The following is a 17165-nucleotide window of genomic DNA, read 5'->3' as shown; positions in this document are numbered from 1 at the left end:
TTTTTTTCTCTTTGCATGTGTACAGGTATTTCCTGAGGGTACACATGCATATTCAAGGGAATCAGAGGATGACTAATATCAGTAGATTGAAAGGATTGGGAAGGATAGGTAAAATGGATGCTGGATGGAGGGATAGATGAATTGATCAGTAGATTATGTATTTCAATAAATTATAGAAGCTGTCTATATAACATTAAGCATTCCTTCTAAATAGATGTTTTTAAACCCCTATTTTATCTACAGTATATTCATATAAAATATAGAAATATATGAAAGAAGAACTTGAGAAATAACATTTAGCTTGAATTATTTAATGTTAAATCTGGCATCTAAAAGATAAACTACATTAGAGCTGGGTTTTTTTTTTTTTTTTCTATTTTGGTTTTCAAAAGGTCGTATCCTCCTCCTCTAGGTGTAAATAAATATCTTGAACTGCTGATTGATCACCATTTTATATCTCTAGAGGGAATAAATACTGTAAATTCTTTATCTGATAATAAGTAAATTCTTTCAACAACTATATGGCAGTCACCTTGTTTCAAGGTTAAATCTATTGCCTTTTTCTTCTGTGATATGCTTACTTTCCTGCTAAACTTAGAAATTATGGTACTGAACTCAAATTACTTGAGAATGGCAATTTAGATTTATGTGAAAAATGTTTTTTCATTCTAAGGCTTTGGGTTCATGAATTAATACTGTGTTTTATGTGGTCCGATAGTGATGCTGAGTACTTTAATAAATAGGAATACTGGAAACAGAAGTTTGTGGGTGACTGGAGGCAGGAAATCCTCAAAAATAACCTTGGATTATGTAACTTCCCACATCGGGATACTTAATGTGAAGATTTAACTTTATTGCTTTATTTAACTGTATTGCTTTATTAGATTTTTCTTACAAATATGTCATATTGTCCTGTGGCTGGAAACACCACCTACATCTTTCAGCTTTTGATTTTGGTTCTTGCCTCATATATTTGAATTTAATTCCCAAACCTCTTGTTCTTTTTAACATTTTCTTCTTCGATTGGCTTATGGCCACACAACAGCTTGCAACACTGAGGAGGCTTTGTTGCTCATTTAGAAAAAAAAAAAGTAATTTCAAACCCTCATGAACTTGGCCTAGACTCTTTATTTTATTTCTGTCTTTATTCAGGTAATTAAGCACTTTAAAATGAAAATCCAGAGCCTTCTGTATCCGTATGTTACAGATGAATGGTTATTCTTCATTTAAGTGGCACAAAAGTGTGACTATTTGTCCACAAGGGGATTGCAAACTATATTAAAATGTATGGGGCTCTACTTTGCATATCATATTTTTTTAAAAAACAAAATAAAATATACAGCAATTTATTTATTTATTTATTTATTTTTTAAGATTTTATTTATTTATTTGACAGAGAAAGAGATAGCGAGAGCAGGAACACAAGCAGGGGGAGTGGGAGAGCGAGAAGCAGGCTTCCTGCCGAGCAGGGAGCCCGATGTGGGACTCGATCCCAGGGCCCTGGGATCATGACCTGAGCCGAAGGCAGACGCTTAACGACTGAGCCACCCAGGCGCCCCTACAGCAATTTATTTTAGGTAAAAAGTTTAGAATATTGAGTTGAGTTGGTTAAAAACTCCAAGTTAATGAATTGTAATGATAGAACTGTTGCTCAAATTATTCTTGCTTTGGAAGACTCCGTAGGCACCCATTGAGAGTTTTAATCTTCTAGAAAATTACAAACAAAATACATGATCTTCATATGTATATATGTTATATGAATTCTGGTGCCTAATTAGTATTTTTCTACTCTCCTGGCACTTCCATAAAAGAAGGATATTTTAAAGTGGAATACTTGATTATGTTTTAAAATTAGAACCCCGATTCTATTTTTCATACAGGATTCTTTGTAGTGGATGATTTTTCCAATGTTTCTATTTCTCATACAGGATTCTTTGTAGTAGATGATTTGTCCGATGTTTCTGTCCCCTGCCAGTAATTTGTTTTGCCTCAGGTCACTGAACTTTAAACTGAGCACTACAGGCACAAGTATGGGAGTGGTTTCCCTTAAAAGTAATCTTACCTACTTAAAGAGTAATCTCTCTTATAAGGACTGTGAGTTCAAAAACTGAATAGCACTGTCATGCCTCTAGGTTTTCAGAATAGCACCAGTACTATAGTTAGCAACAATGGCATGATGGCCAGAGACCAACTGAATATGCAGGTTGAATCTTCACCACATCTCCAGATTGAGCTAAGTCCCATAGCACCTTATGTCCACCCTTACTCTTTCACAATATTGATTGAACACTTAAAATGTGCTAGGCGTTGCCAGACCATGAAAATATGATAGCGCACAAGATGGAAAACTTGACCTCAGGTTACTGACAGTCCGGCATTTACATGCTTCTCTGTCTTGCTGTCTCCATGGTCAAGATAATGTATGGTGTGTTAATTTCTATATGCCCATCACAACGTGTAGCATTTAGCAACATGTAGGCACTCAGTAGGTACATTTTGAATCACAGAATATAGCTAGAGACAATGAAGACCATATAGACCCAACTCCTACTTTTAATTAGCACTTCCAAAGGGATATTGGTGAACAGCAGTAGGCTGTGCTTGTGGTTATTAAACTTTTCTTCATATAAATCTTCTCAGGGGGACACCTGGGTGGCTCAGTTGGTTAAGCACCTGCCTTTGGCTCAGGTCATGGTCCCAGGATCCTGGAACCTGCTTCTCCCTCTGCCTGCCATTCTCCCTGCTGTCCTCTCTCTCTCTCTTTCTCTCTCTGACAAATAAATAAATAAAATCTTTTAAAAAAATCTCAGGAACTTAAATAACATTAAATCACCTTTTTAGAGCATGCATGTAAAATATAATCAGATTTAAAAGGGATAATCCAGACCTTTTTGAAGGAAATGTCAAAAAAGAAAAACTGACCTAGGAGGTTAAAAAAAAGAATAAAACCTGTCCTATGAATGGATTGGCTCAGGCTATTTCCTGCATCCTGAAAAATAGCCAGTGGCTTTGGAAGGAACCTTATCACCTCTGTCTCCCTTTCTCTATCCAAAATTGGTTGCTTGTTCTTCCTCAAAAAAACAGATGGAAAGAGTAAGCAAAACTAATTTTAGAAGACTACAAAACAGGGAGAAATGGGAGAAATTGTCTTATAAATCATGGTAAGAGTCAGTAGGGAGGTTCTAGGATCAAAGGTTCTAGGATGATCTATAATGGATATAATAGCACTATATATATATAGAAATGCACATTGTTCAAAAATCTAAATAACCATGTGGGGAAGTTATTGCTATTCTGATTTTTTAAAATTTTTTTAAGGATTTTATTTATTTATTTGACAGAGAGAGACACAGCGAGAGAGGGAACACAAGCAGGGGGAGTGGGAGAGGGAGAAGCAGGCTTCCCCCTGAGCAGGGAGCCCGATATGGGGCTCGATCCCAGGACCCAGGGATCATGACCTGAGCCCAGGGCAGACGTTTAACGACTGAGCCACTCAGGCGCCCCTATCCTGATTTTTTTAAAAAGCAAAGTTCTTGGTATTCTTCATGTGCTTATGCTCATAATAGTGTTGGAAGTTTTAGTTCAGTTGTGTGGTGAATTAAAATAGAACCTATATTCTTTTTTTAGTAAGTTTAAAAATGGTAATATTCACTCTCATTTATTGAATGTTTCCTCTGGATTAGACATTGCCTAATTTTACATACTTGAAGTTTTAAAAGATGTTCTTGTTTATTAAATGAGGAGTATTTTACATATCTAAATGCTAAAATTGACCACCATTATGCCTGTTTCATTGTAGTGAGCTCAAATGATGTCAGGATAACTTCAACAACCATAAAGTTATTTGTAATAGCCCTGTTGTTTTTAACTCATTAATTTCTAGAGGTTTCTCTTTTTCTCTTTTAAGATTACTAGGAATTATGTATTCTATGTCTGTGTTTGGCTCCTGTTGCAAATAATGGTGGGGTGAGGTTCAGAATCACACCTGAAATCACATTTTCAGTTTTGAGAAATAGCCCATACTAAAGAGAGGTGAGAGGGAACACTGTGAATGGACTGCTAACTAAAAGCCCATTAACCACAATGTTGACCTTACTTCTTATATCCTGTTGACAAATTTCTTACCACAGTTACTCACATAGATTTTGTCAATGGCAGGGCCGTCTATTGTCCAAGATCAGCTTAGCTTTTTGATTGACTGCTGGCTAAATCATTTCACCAACTGGAGGACAGGGAATGACTCAGCAGCAGGGGCACCTTTAACACATTGACAAGAGCTGACAGAATGTTAATGACATTAACACCCTGTCAACTATCAACTCCTGGAATTTCCTCATAGTAGGAAGGAAAGTCATTTGAAGTGGTTAAAAATCAAGTTACTGAGGAAGCACACTGTCCTTCCCAGACAATTCAAAACAGATTTGGGGTCTGCACTGCACTTCAATTGTGTTAAATTTTATTCCACTTTCTTTAGTAAGAGAATTTTTTTAAAGATGAAAAAAACAGTTATTATTCAACCACAGTAACATTAATCACATTTGAAAACATGCCATTAGGGTGCCTGGGTGGCTCAGTCGTTAAGCATCTGCCTTCGGCTCAGGTCATGATCTTGGGGTCCTGAGATCGAGCCCCACACTGGGCACCCTGCTTGGCGGGAAGCCTGCTTCTCCCTCTCCCACTTCCCTTGCTTGTGTTGCCTCTCTCGCTGTGTCTCTCTCTGTCAAATAAATAAATAAAATCTTAAAAAAAAGAAAGAAAACACGCCAGTAACAGGTTTTAGTGAGATAATGATTCACACTTTGTAAAATAAATGCCATGTAATAAAGAAAACAAAAACAAAAAGGAACATCAAAACCAACTCCTCCCCACTTTTTGTTATATGGATATAGTAATCCAGGCTGTTTTCTAGCTCCTGAAGAAAAATGGAGAATCTAGGCTAGACTGGAGGGAATTTCAGTGGTTCTGACTCTCTCTCATTACCTTCAATTGTCTGCTGGTCGCAAACTCAGAAAATTAGGAAGTTCAAAGCAACAAAGCAAAATTTTTTTATGAGACTGCTCAGGGAGAGAGGGTCCAGGAATAAATAAATAAATAAACAAACAAACGAACATGGTCAGTAATGGAGATAGTGCATACATTGAAAAGCAAATTGTTTTAGAAAACCACATAGGGAAAATATTGCTTTTTTAAAAAGGAAGATTGTTACCGTTCTTTGAAATACACACTCTTCATAATAGTATTAAGTCTTTTATTTTACTTTTTTTTGCCTTGATTTGAAATAGAAAGTATAATAAAATATAGTAATAATAAAAGTGATAATAGAATAGTAATAATAGCAAACTGTTTAGTGAATGTTATGTGCCAGTCACAGTGCTAGGAATACACACACACACACACACAAACACACACACTCATACACAAATAATTTCAAGTAATATCCAAAGCAAACCTATGAGGTAGGTACTATTCTTAACACCACTTTAAATATGTTAAGATTGAGTCTACAGAGGTTCAAAGATTCAACCACATGTGTGAGATCACAAACATAATAAGTCTAGTTAATGAGAGGCAAGATTCAAGTCTTAATTTTTCAGACTCCAAGCCTTGTGCTAATAACCATGGTATTGTGTAGGCCCCAGAATCAGAAATCTTCATAAATCTGAGATAAATTCCACATTTGTTCACTGTGAAACTATTTATTGTATCCTTTCCAGTCTCCCTCAAATGGGAGAAGTTTTGTTTTTGAAAGGGTTGTAAACTAAGTTAAAAATTAGCTGCTCACTTATACCATCTCCTCTAGAAAGCCTTCCTTAATCATTGCAATCAAAATTAATTTCCCTATCCCCTGCGTTCTCATAACATTTTAATACTTTGATTATTATACTTGCTGGCTCACTTATACTCTGCTTATATGCATGTCTGTTTTGCACACTGGGTTATAAAGTCTTTTGAGATACAGATTCTTACTCATTTTTGAGTAGTCTACAATAAGCCTAGCACATTGCTTTGTAGAAAGTTATCTTAATAAATGTTCTGGCAAGTAAATAGAAAGCATTAACTTCTTATCCTGGCATGACTTCAGTTTGACAAAAGAAAGGAGTCTAAAATGTTTCCAGTATTATTCCTTTGTTATGTTTTGATTTAAAATGAAGGTATTAAGAATTATCTCTTAAACTCTTAGATAGAAATCACATTCTAAGAACCTGAATGGAGCAGATGTTTTTTAGGATCAGTCAGGACAAAAATTTTCTATTAGAACAGTCTTGCTTGTTTGAACTTCAGCCCAAAACTACCTAGACTATGAGCTATCTATTTCAAACTTTATTTAGAGAATTGATAGACATTTGGTCCATGATGCTAATGATGAGAAGAGAATATACTGCTCAGCTAAAGGATGCATAAACCCTTTTAGGCCACTAGAGACTCATCTGGGAAACCATCTTTTCAGAACATAAAACGGGATGTAATTTGTCTGAAAGAGTTAATGTACCCCCCAACCTGACAAATTCTCATTATTCCCACCAGAAGCTAAGTTTTAAGAGATTAAAAGCTTTTCTATAGGATTTATTCATATTGAGCAGAAGTGATATTTTTAAAAAAGCTTGAAAAAATAAATAACCCAATATAGTTATGTTTTTTGGATGTGCATGTGTACTAAAGAACATGTAACATATACAAATATCTGTACATAGATATGGATATGATTTAAAGCCATGTTGGTATTTACAAGAACATAAATTGGGTATCATAGCAATGAATCTATGAGTTCGTTTCCTTTTGCTTTGATTTAAAATTTATGAAAATATTTTCATTTATGAAGGGCAGGTATGGTGTGTTGAATATGCACAGTTTATAGACAATGATAGTGATATTAGTATAACTATTCAAGTAATATACTCTTGTAGTAAACTCTCAATCATGTACTATTTTTATAATGTAGAAAAATATATCAGTATCTTTACCTATAATAGAAATCTATTTACTAGTTACTTCTAATTAGGATCAGTTTGAGATAGAGTTTTTGAAAATTATAATAAGTAAACTTAGCTTTTCATTGAATATTTCCAGTTCTTCTGGTTTTAAACTTCAACATATAGGAGGTGAATTAGCTTTATAACATGACAACTAAAAAACATGCAAGAAAAAAAACAAGTCAATGTGTTTAGTAATCATGTGATGGTACTCCCCTTTGTGTTACATGGGTAAAAAAAGATAATAACCAATTACATTGTTCCAATTCATTAGTGAAGTTAGAAATGTAAAGAAATACGTAACCAACATCACTGAAATTTTCCAATTGAATTTTGGTGAGAATGGAAAGTCAATGAAAAATTAACAAAAGAACTATGGAAAAGCTTTCCAGAATCATCAGTGAGAGGGGAATATGACCTAGTCACCAATTGATGTTCTTTGAGTAAAAAAAAAGTCATGAGTAACAGTTGAAAATGATTCTGAGGGGTGAAGATATCCACCCCTCTTTACCTCATCAGAAGCAAACATTTGGTAAATGTCTTTTTCATGGCTCCTAAGGCATTATCAAATTTGTGCACAGAAAATCTGTTCAGTTACTGATCTCTAGATTCTTTTATCATGGGACTGACTTGAAACCTAAAGAGATCCTATTTTATTTTACACACTGTTGAGAAATACTCTGTCCACTTTATTTGCTCCATATATATAAAAGTACTTTCAAATTTTAATGTTCTGTACAAATGTAAAGCATTTTTATTAATCCATTTGAATTAAAAGATATTTTGACTGAGTAGCAATAGACCTAAGTTCTAGTCTTGGTCTTTGCAAACTTAGGAAAAATGTTCTGTTTTCCCATTTATAAAACTAAAACAATAATAATTGCCTTGCCTACTTCACATATGTTGTTATTAGGACTAGGTATAATAATGACTTTGAACATGCTTTGTAAAATAGAAAAAGCATACATAAGGTATAATTTATCATTCTGCTCTAAACCTCACAAATGGGAAATAAAATATTTCCCCCCAAGGAAAAGCTTTATCAACAAACATGGTCTGCTTTTGTCCGACTTCATTTTATCTGTTTTTTTTTTTTATACTCTAAGTTCTAACTTTGTTTTTTTTTTTTTTAAAAAACTGAACAGCAGGACATTCTCTAAAATGTAGTGAATGACTATAGAGGAAGTAGTATGCTTATGCTTCACTATTCTGAGGGTATCCAGATATTAGGTATTAAATACATCTCTATGTTTTTCACTTTGGTAGAAGAGAGAAAGAAATAACAAATGGAATTTGAAGATACTTGCATACTCCATGAAAGATGATACATTAAATGCTAGGGCACCTATCAAGTAAGATTAAGGTATATTTCCTGCTTTCAAGAAGGAATGTAGTCAGAGAGGTAATAAAATTGATAGAGGTAAGACAGCAACAAACAATAAAAGATTTCATTTAATGAGTGTACCATAGGCTGAAAATACAATAGCATTTTCAATATTCCTTCTCTTTTTGGTCAGTGCGACAGCATTTTGGCTTTGACTGCACTTGGGAATTAACATGGTAACTTCATTATTTTGTTGGATATGTGTTCTCAACCCAAGCAAGAGACTCAAAGTTAAGTATGGAAATGCATTCCAAAGCCAGACGGAAATTACTTCTACATTATCTGTTGTTTTGTATTAACTATCTCCCTTAGCATAGACAATTAAGAACTGGCTTTACCAACGGTTTTCCTAGGTTTAAAAATAAGTTTCTTTTCATGTTTTTATCAGTGAGTATATATTAAGCAGCTACTGCAGCACCTAGCAGTATAGTAAGTACCACTGAACTGAAGCATAGAAATGAAGTACAAAATATTCTCTCTGCTCTGAAGAAGCTTAACATTTGGTTAAGAGCACATTGATGAGAAGTCACTAAAAGCTTAGTGTTTGATAAAGTTTAGTTGTGTGGCATTGGTTATAAATGCGCTAAAAGTTAACCCAGTAGAGGAAGTTGTTTGGAGCAGCTTCATAGAGGAGATAAGATTCAACCCCTGCTGATATGTAAGCTCTCTGTGTGCAGAAGTTTACTGTGTTGGTTTTGTAGTAATCATCTTGTACTCCAATTGCCTGGCACCCACTAGGGCTCAATATGTCTGGTGAACGAATAAATACATGATTTGCTCTCTTCTACTATTTTACGTCAAGGATGTTGGAGTATTTTATAGAGGTGCTAGTTAAAAATACTACATTCTCTCATAGATCATCTAGAATGTGATGATATTTGACTTTGAAATTCATTTAATGTCTTTATTTAAATAAGCCCTCCAAAAGCCCCAGCCATTATGTCTGATTAGATAAATACTAAAATGATTTTGCATTCCAGGAATTCACCCTAACTACAGTGTATTCTAGGATTGGGTTGAAGGAGAATCTAAATTTAAGATTTGAAGGGATCAACTACATATTATAGACCTTTTTGTATTTACAAACAGGATTTATTACTAAACTTTTTTTCTTCAGTGATTCCCATATAATTCTTTTAAATAGCTTAAATTCACAGTGCATGTTAAAAAAGATAATTAATTGGGGTACCTGGGTGGCACAAGGGATTAAGTGTCCAACTCTTGGTTTCACTTGAGGTCATGATCTCAGGGTCATGAGATCAAGCCCCACGTCAGGCTCCAGGCTCAGCCTGGAATCTGCTTGAGATTCTCTCTCCCTCTCCATCTGCCCCTCCTGCTTGTGCTCTGTCTCTCTCTCTCTTTCTAAAATAAATAAATAAATCTTTTAAAATATTAATTATTTATAGACACTGAGATACTATGTGATGCAGCATATGTGATAGGTTATCTAACATTTCCACCTAAAAATTCAGATATCAATACATAATTGACACAGTTTGCTCTCTGCTCTATATTGTATCTCCTTTTTGCCTATACATATATTTAGTCATTCTTTTAATGCCCAAATATGCCTTGTGAATAAAGCATTTGTATACTGTGAGGTATATAGAAATGAATAAAACTTTGACTTTTCATATCAGAAACATGTAAGTTTGTAAACCGAATCAACAGTATACCCAAATGATTATAAGACAGTATGGGTATAAGGTGATATCTCATTGTGGTTTTGATTTGTATTTCCCTGATGATGAGTGATGTTGAGCATTTTTTCATGTGTCTGTTAGCCATTTGTATGTCTTTGGAGAAATATCTGTTCATGTTTTCTGCCCATTTCTTGACTAGATTTTTTGTTTTTTGAGTGTTGAGTTTGAGAAGTCTTTATAGATCTTGGATACCAGCCCTTTATCTGTAGTGTCATTTGCAAATATCTTCTCCCATTCTGTGGGTTGCCTCTTTGTTTTGTTGACTGTTTCCTTTGCTGTGCAGAAGCTTTTTATCTTGATGAAGTCCCATAAGTTCATTTTGCTTTTCTTTCCCTTGCCTCTGGTCTAGTAATAAGTTGCTGCAGCCAAGGTCAGAATGGCTAAAATTAAGAACACAGGAAACAACAGATGTTGACGAGGATGCAGAGAATGGAGGACCCTTTTACACTATTGGTGGGAAATGCAAACTGGTGCAGCCCCTTTGGAAAACAGTATGGAGGTTCCTCAAAAAGTTAAAAATAGAACTACCCTATGACCCAGTAATTGTACTACTAGGTATTTACCCAAAGGATACAAAAATACTGATTTGAAGGGGCATATGCCCCCCGATGTTTACAGCAGCAATGTCCACAATAGCCAAGGTATGGAAAGAGCCCGTTCATCAGCTGATGAATGGATAAAGAAGAAGTGGTATATATATACAATGGAATATTACTCAGCCATCAAAAAGAATGAAATCTTGGGGTGCCTGGGTGGCACAGTCGGTTAAGCGTCCAAATCTTGATTTTGGCTCAGGTCATGATCTCAGGAGATTGAGCCCCGGGTGGGGCTCTGCACTTAGTGGGGAATCAGCTTAAGAATTTCTCTTTCTACTTCTCCCTCTGCCCCTCCCCCCACTTGTGCTCACTCTCTCTCTCTCTCTCCCTCATAAATAAATAATTCTTTTTTAAAAAGAATGAAATCTTGCCATTTGCAATGACATGGGTGCAACTAGAGTGTATTATGCTAAGCGAAATGAGTGAATCAGAGAAAGACAAATAACATATGATTTCACTCATATGTGGAATTTAAAAAAACAGAACTGGTGAACATAGGGAAGAGAAGGAAAAATAAAATGAGATAAAAACAGAGAGGCAAGCAAGCCATAAGAGATTTAACTCTAGGGAACAAACTGAGGGTTGTTAAGAGGGGAAGTGGGTGGGGGGATGGGGTAATTGAGTGATGGGCATTAAGAAGGGCACTTGGTGTAATGAGCACTGGGTGTTATATGCAACTGATGAATCACTAAATTCGACCCCTGAAACTAATAATACACTATATGTTAACTAGCTTGAATTTAAATAAAATCTTTAGAAAAAAGACAATATGGGTATGATTAATGCAATGTACATAGTGGAAAATTTATTCTATATAAGGTCTTTGGTCTACATAGAGTGTTCACAAAATCATCTTAGTAGTAATTCAGAGCAGTGGAAGATCACTTCCTACTGAAAACTTGGGGTAAGATTTTATGGAAGTTACAGATCAGACATAAGCAAAGACTCAGTCATTAAAGATTTAAAAATGTGTTGAAAGAACATCAACTAGGCCTGTTTGGCTGAGAGTAATGAGAGTTTTACTACTACAGAGAGTAAAAACTCAGATTCCAAAATTTCACGAATACTCATCTAAAGAGTTTGGACAGTATTTGGTGGGCTATAAAGAGCTGAAAGGCAAATAACTCATTTTTCTTCCTCTCCGTTTCCAACCATTATGTGGTATTTGCCCAAATGGGATGATACTTGCCACCTGCCAACTACTGACTCAACTAAGGAAATAAATCAGATAAAGGTGTGTGTGTGCATTTATGTGTCTGATGGGGCAGGATATTTTTTTACCTTCAATTATGCACTTAACTGCCCTATAGTTTGGATTTGTAACACAATAATAACTTATTCTTCTATAGTATTTTATAGTTTAAAAGCTGTTTTATCTTAATCATGTCTCTGAAATATTACACAGCAAAAGCTCTCATATTAAGTCTTGCACCTAGTTGATGTTTTTGAGGGTTCATTCATTCCACAAATATTTTTTTAGTGATTCTCACTATATGCCAAGCATTGTGCTAGGTACTTGAAATACAGTGGCAAGCAAAATAAAAATGACATAATGCTTACCCTCAGGGAGTTTTTACTCTGGTGAAAGAGATAGGTATTAACTCCACAAGCAACCATGGCAGGTGACATGGAAGAGAATTATATCACCATGCCAATACATAACCTAGTTAAGAAAGGCTCTCTTGAGAAGGTAATGCTTGAGTTGAGATGTGAAGGATGGATAAGAATTCAGGGAAGGGGTGAAGATGAATCATTCTGTCTGTTCATCTACAGGTGTTAAGAATGTTTGACAGTTTGCTAATTTGATGATTTAATTAGCTGCAATTTCAGGGTCATGAGATAGGGCCCCACATAGGGCTCCACGCTCAGCGGGAAGTCTGCTTGAGATTCTCTCCCTCTCTCTCCCTCTGCCCCTCCCCACCTCTAAAATAAAATAAATAAATCTTTAAAAAAATAAAGTTGGAGAGTTAGAAAACTCTGAAATTGAACCAGCTACTGAGGATATTTTATGTTTCAAAAATTCTGTTAACTTTTTCCCCCAAAGTTGCTTTTACTATTGGCTAGGGATTGAATGTCAGTGTTTTTGAAAAGCTATCTCCGATTCAGTGGAAAACCTAAAGCTCTACGAACCTTGTGGGAGCTTGAATTTTTCAGCTAAAGAGGTTCGAATAGATTTAGCTATCCAACCGAACTTTCACATCACCAGAGATTTGCCCATTGCTCGTTTACATAGAGCTTAACTACAGTGGTTTCCTTTTTCAACATTTACTTTTTATTTAAACAGCTTAATCGAGAGCTATAAAAACACTGGATCAGTCTTTTCAAATAAAAATGAAACGCAGCTGCTCAATGGGTTAGTCTTAAGAAACCCTGCTGCCTGCAGAAAGTTTAGGTGTTAAAATGATATTTTCTTTAAAATACCAAAAAACCTAGTTTTGGATAACAAGGTCGTATCTTTGAATTGCAGGTTTTTAAAAACCTAGCAGTTCTTTTGATTTGTGGTGTGTGTGTGTGATGAGATTAACATTATTGGTATGTTAATTAAAGGAAGATTTCTATAATTTTATTAACTCAGTCATGCTACATATGGAACATATTCCCTCACTATTTGTTTTTCTGCACATATCTTATATACTGTTATTTATGTTTTTTATAACATAAATGTCAAGATATGGTTAGGTTAATAATACTAATATTGATCCAAAACTCTATTTTCCTCTCCTGTAAGTCATTGCTTTACCTTTAAATCTTAATGTTATTGAGAATGAAGTGTTTTAATACTTACTGCCTTTAGAGGAAATAGAAGTATCAGCTTTCAATAAGTTAATCTGAACCTAGAAATTCAGGAAAATGAAGTGATAATTCCAGGTTATGCAAATAAATACATTTAAGTACAAAGGAATTATATTAGGTGATCTTGAATGTCCCTTTCAGCTCTAAAAAGTTCTTATATTCCAAATCCAGCGTAGTGTACCTTTCCTTGTTCCACTCAAACATTAAATGCATGCATAAATGTTGAATTAATTTTCCCCCTGATATTCATTGCACTAGTATTGATAATATAGTACCATAATGTTATTCCTACTGGTAACAAATTTATTCATTCAGCAAATATTTATAAAAATACCTACTATGTGCCAAGCCTTGTTTTTGTTTTTCACTAAGGATTCAGTGATGAGAAACAAAAATATGTATATATCTTTGGGCATATATTCCAGTGCAGTAGACAATCAAAAAATAAATTTGTAGTATAATACCAGAACACAATAAGTGGTAAGAAAAATAAAGATGGGAAAAATGATTAAAAATGATACTGAAGCTTTTTTTTTAAAGATAAATTGGTCAGGGAGGAACCCTTCTGAGGGAGTGACATTTAAACAGATTTGAATCAATGAGGGAGTTATTTGTGTGAGTAACTGAGGGGAATGCTTTCTACACAGAAGGTACTACTAGCGCAAAGACCCTGAAGTGTGAACATGAGCATGGAAGTACGCAAAGAATAGCAACAAGACCAGTGTGGCTAGTTTACAGTGAGAGAGGCAGAAAATAAGAAGGAGAAAGAGTAGTGAAGGTGAAATCATGGAAGACCCTGTTGTATGACGGAAAGCCATTTGAGGATTGAAAAGAGGAGAATGGCAGTTACATAGATGAGAAAGACTGAAGGAAGAGGAAGAGAGATTGTGGCAGTGGTAAATCAAGACTTCGGTTTCAGATCTGTTAAGTTTGAGACACTATTAGGCATCCAAGTGGAGAGGTAGAGCCTAGAATATATGAGACTAAACTCTAGGGAAAGATCCAAACTAGAGATCAAAATTTACGAGCCATCACCATGTAGATGCTGTTTAAAGCCATTAGATTAGGTAAGATTACCTAGAGTGTATATACAGAACAGAGGTCCAAGGACTAAGGTCTAGGTTACTCCAACATTTAGAAGTTAAGAGGATGAGAAGAATTTTAACAAAAGAGGTGGGAAAACCAAAGATACAGCTAGTGTAATAGGAGGAAACCAGAAAATTGTACTGTCCTGGAAGCCAAGTGACAACAATGTTTGAAGAAGGATCCTTTTCACTAGGCTCATTTATTCTATGTATTGATTAAGAGGTATTGTTGTGGCTTTGTTAAATTAACATTTATTAAGTAGAGCCAGTTCAAAAGTTTATTACTCACAGGTCCTAGAAGAAGTACAAGCAGGCCTCAAGGGACCACATGGGGGAGGTCAAAGTAGGGTGAAAGCAAAGAAAGCTACAGGACTTGGGGCACATGCCTTTATCAGAGTAAATGGTGGAGCGCTTTGAGGTTCCTGGGCTAAGGCCAGATTGGTCAATTCAAACCCGCTTTTTGGTAAGCTCCACATGGGTCTTATCTGAGGGAAAGGCCCTGGGAGGGGGAGGACACTGTTGCTCAGAAGGGCTGCTGGGGAAATCCTATCAGGAACTTAAATTTACTTGTGACTCCATGGGCTGCTATCTAAGCTGTGCTCTTTGGGAGGGACTAATGTCAGTTCAAGCCCCCTGCAGGCCACTTGGCCACACAAAATGGATGCTGAAGCAGCAGTATCATGAAGTAGTTTAGCTTAATTCTCAACAGGTATTTTGTATAAGGCATTGAACACAGCAGAGAGGAACTACTGACTTCAGAACCCTCTTTACGTGTTTTATTGACAAAATGTAGACTTACATCATGCATTTCTTCTTTTACTTTGCTATTTGTTCAGATAGTGCATGCAGAGTTATGTTAGATTTTTTTCTTCTATTGCAGCTGACTCTATATTTCTAGATCAATCAAAATGTCCCCACTAAGTTTTCAGCTAGATCACAAATAAGTGCCATGAGACATTCATTTCATGTTTTTAGAATCCTTTGCATTAAAGGCTATGAAATGCTTTGAACAAGTATTCAGTGAAATCTCGATTATCTGGAATTCCAGTAGCATATATTCCTTTATAGATATCCAAGATTTCCAAGTTTGAGCATTAACCATTTGAATGCTGGAATCATACCCTTTTATTCTGGGGGCCAGGGTGGGGGGAGGGAAATATTGTTCTGAGGTCCATTATTATATTGAGCACTAGCTATATGCTAGGCATTTTATTAGGCACAGTAACTATACCTCATTTGCCTCCATAATCACAATGTTTCAACTGTAATTTAACTATATTTTAATGATCTTGGATTATCAATTCCTATGAAGTGCTTTAGAAGTATTTGTCCTGGTAATACAGTATTATATTTCTCCATCCTACCGTAGGTCTGAAACTTTATTTCATTATTTGCTTTAACAATGTCACATTGGTGTTCTTGAGACACAGATGATTGCCCCTGTGTGTGAATACATGTACATATGACTGTATCTTTCTTAACTTTCTCTTTTTAAGTCTCTCTATGTGCATCTGTGTCTCACAGAAATACACATATACAGACATACACACAGAACACATCGCACATTTGAAGGCACTTTATTGAAGCAAAAGTGGCTATTCATTCCCTTCCTACACATTTGCACATGCCTTTGAAGCCATCGAAGCAACCTGGTCAGGTGTTTAATCAGCCCTTGTACACATTTCAGAGGCATTCCATGGCTTCAAGGGCTACCTTACTGTTGGTCCTCCTTACCTCCAACCCTCTAGGAATTCATGGATAGTCAATCTTCTGTCTCTTTAGAAATGATTTTACTCTCTGGAGTCAGTGTATACTACCCATGTTATTGCTGTTAATTTCTGCAGGTGTTATTCTACCATTATTTTTGTTATAGTTCCTCATTGATCCAGATCAGTACAGAGTAAGAACATCAAAGCTGGAGGCAGTTGACAGTAGTGGAGCTGAGAGACTGATTCAAAACATGTTCTACTCCCTTGGTAGAAAGCTGGGGCATTGCATGCCTAGAGAAGAGTGGTGCTTTAAAAAGACCCATCTGCCAATGACATGCAGAATGACTAAAAAAGGGAAACACTGAGAACAGGAATATCACTTTAGAAAGTCAAATATTTCCTATGCAACAAGCACTATTCTGGGGCCTTCAGGTAGAGAGATTAATGAGACAGCGTCCCTGTTTTCATGGAGCTTAAATTTTAGTTGGGATGAAGCTGGAAGGAGGATTGGAGATTCAGTTGTGCTAAGTGCCACTGAAGGAAAAAAAAACACTTAGGTGGTAGTGACTGGGTACTACTTTAGATTGGGAGAGCAGAAAAGATTTATTTGTCAAGGTGACATTTGACCCAAGGCCTAAAATATACAAAGGTTCCAACCATGTAAAAATCTGGGTGAAAGCATTTTGGGTAGAGAGAATAGCTTGTTCAAAGTTATGAAAATGGAAATAAGCTTAGTATGTTCAAGGAACAGAAAAAGACCACTGTGGGTGGTGTGTGGTTAACAGAGGGAAAATTAATAGAAGATGAAAACTGAGAAACAGGTAGGAAATTGATTATGAGTTAGCATTTAAGTTAAGCTAGGTGCTAGGGATCTTGTGGGGAATAAATCATAGTACTTGCCCCTAGACAGTTTGTAGTATAAAT

General features: G+C 35.6%; 1 protein-coding gene across 3 annotated transcripts in view; it reads left to right on the top strand.

The window, feature by feature from the left end:
- The window catches only part of LOC118553187 (protein diaphanous homolog 2), a 951294-nt gene that overhangs the window by 634586 nt on the left and 299543 nt on the right, over window positions 1–17165 (top strand). The gene's annotated exons all lie outside the window — the stretch shown is intronic.

Source organism: Halichoerus grypus, chromosome X (genome assembly GCF_964656455.1).
Source record: "Halichoerus grypus chromosome X, mHalGry1.hap1.1, whole genome shotgun sequence".
Taxonomy (NCBI): Eukaryota; Metazoa; Chordata; class Mammalia; order Carnivora; family Phocidae; genus Halichoerus; species Halichoerus grypus.
This window is presented reverse-complemented; position numbering and strand designations above follow the sequence as displayed.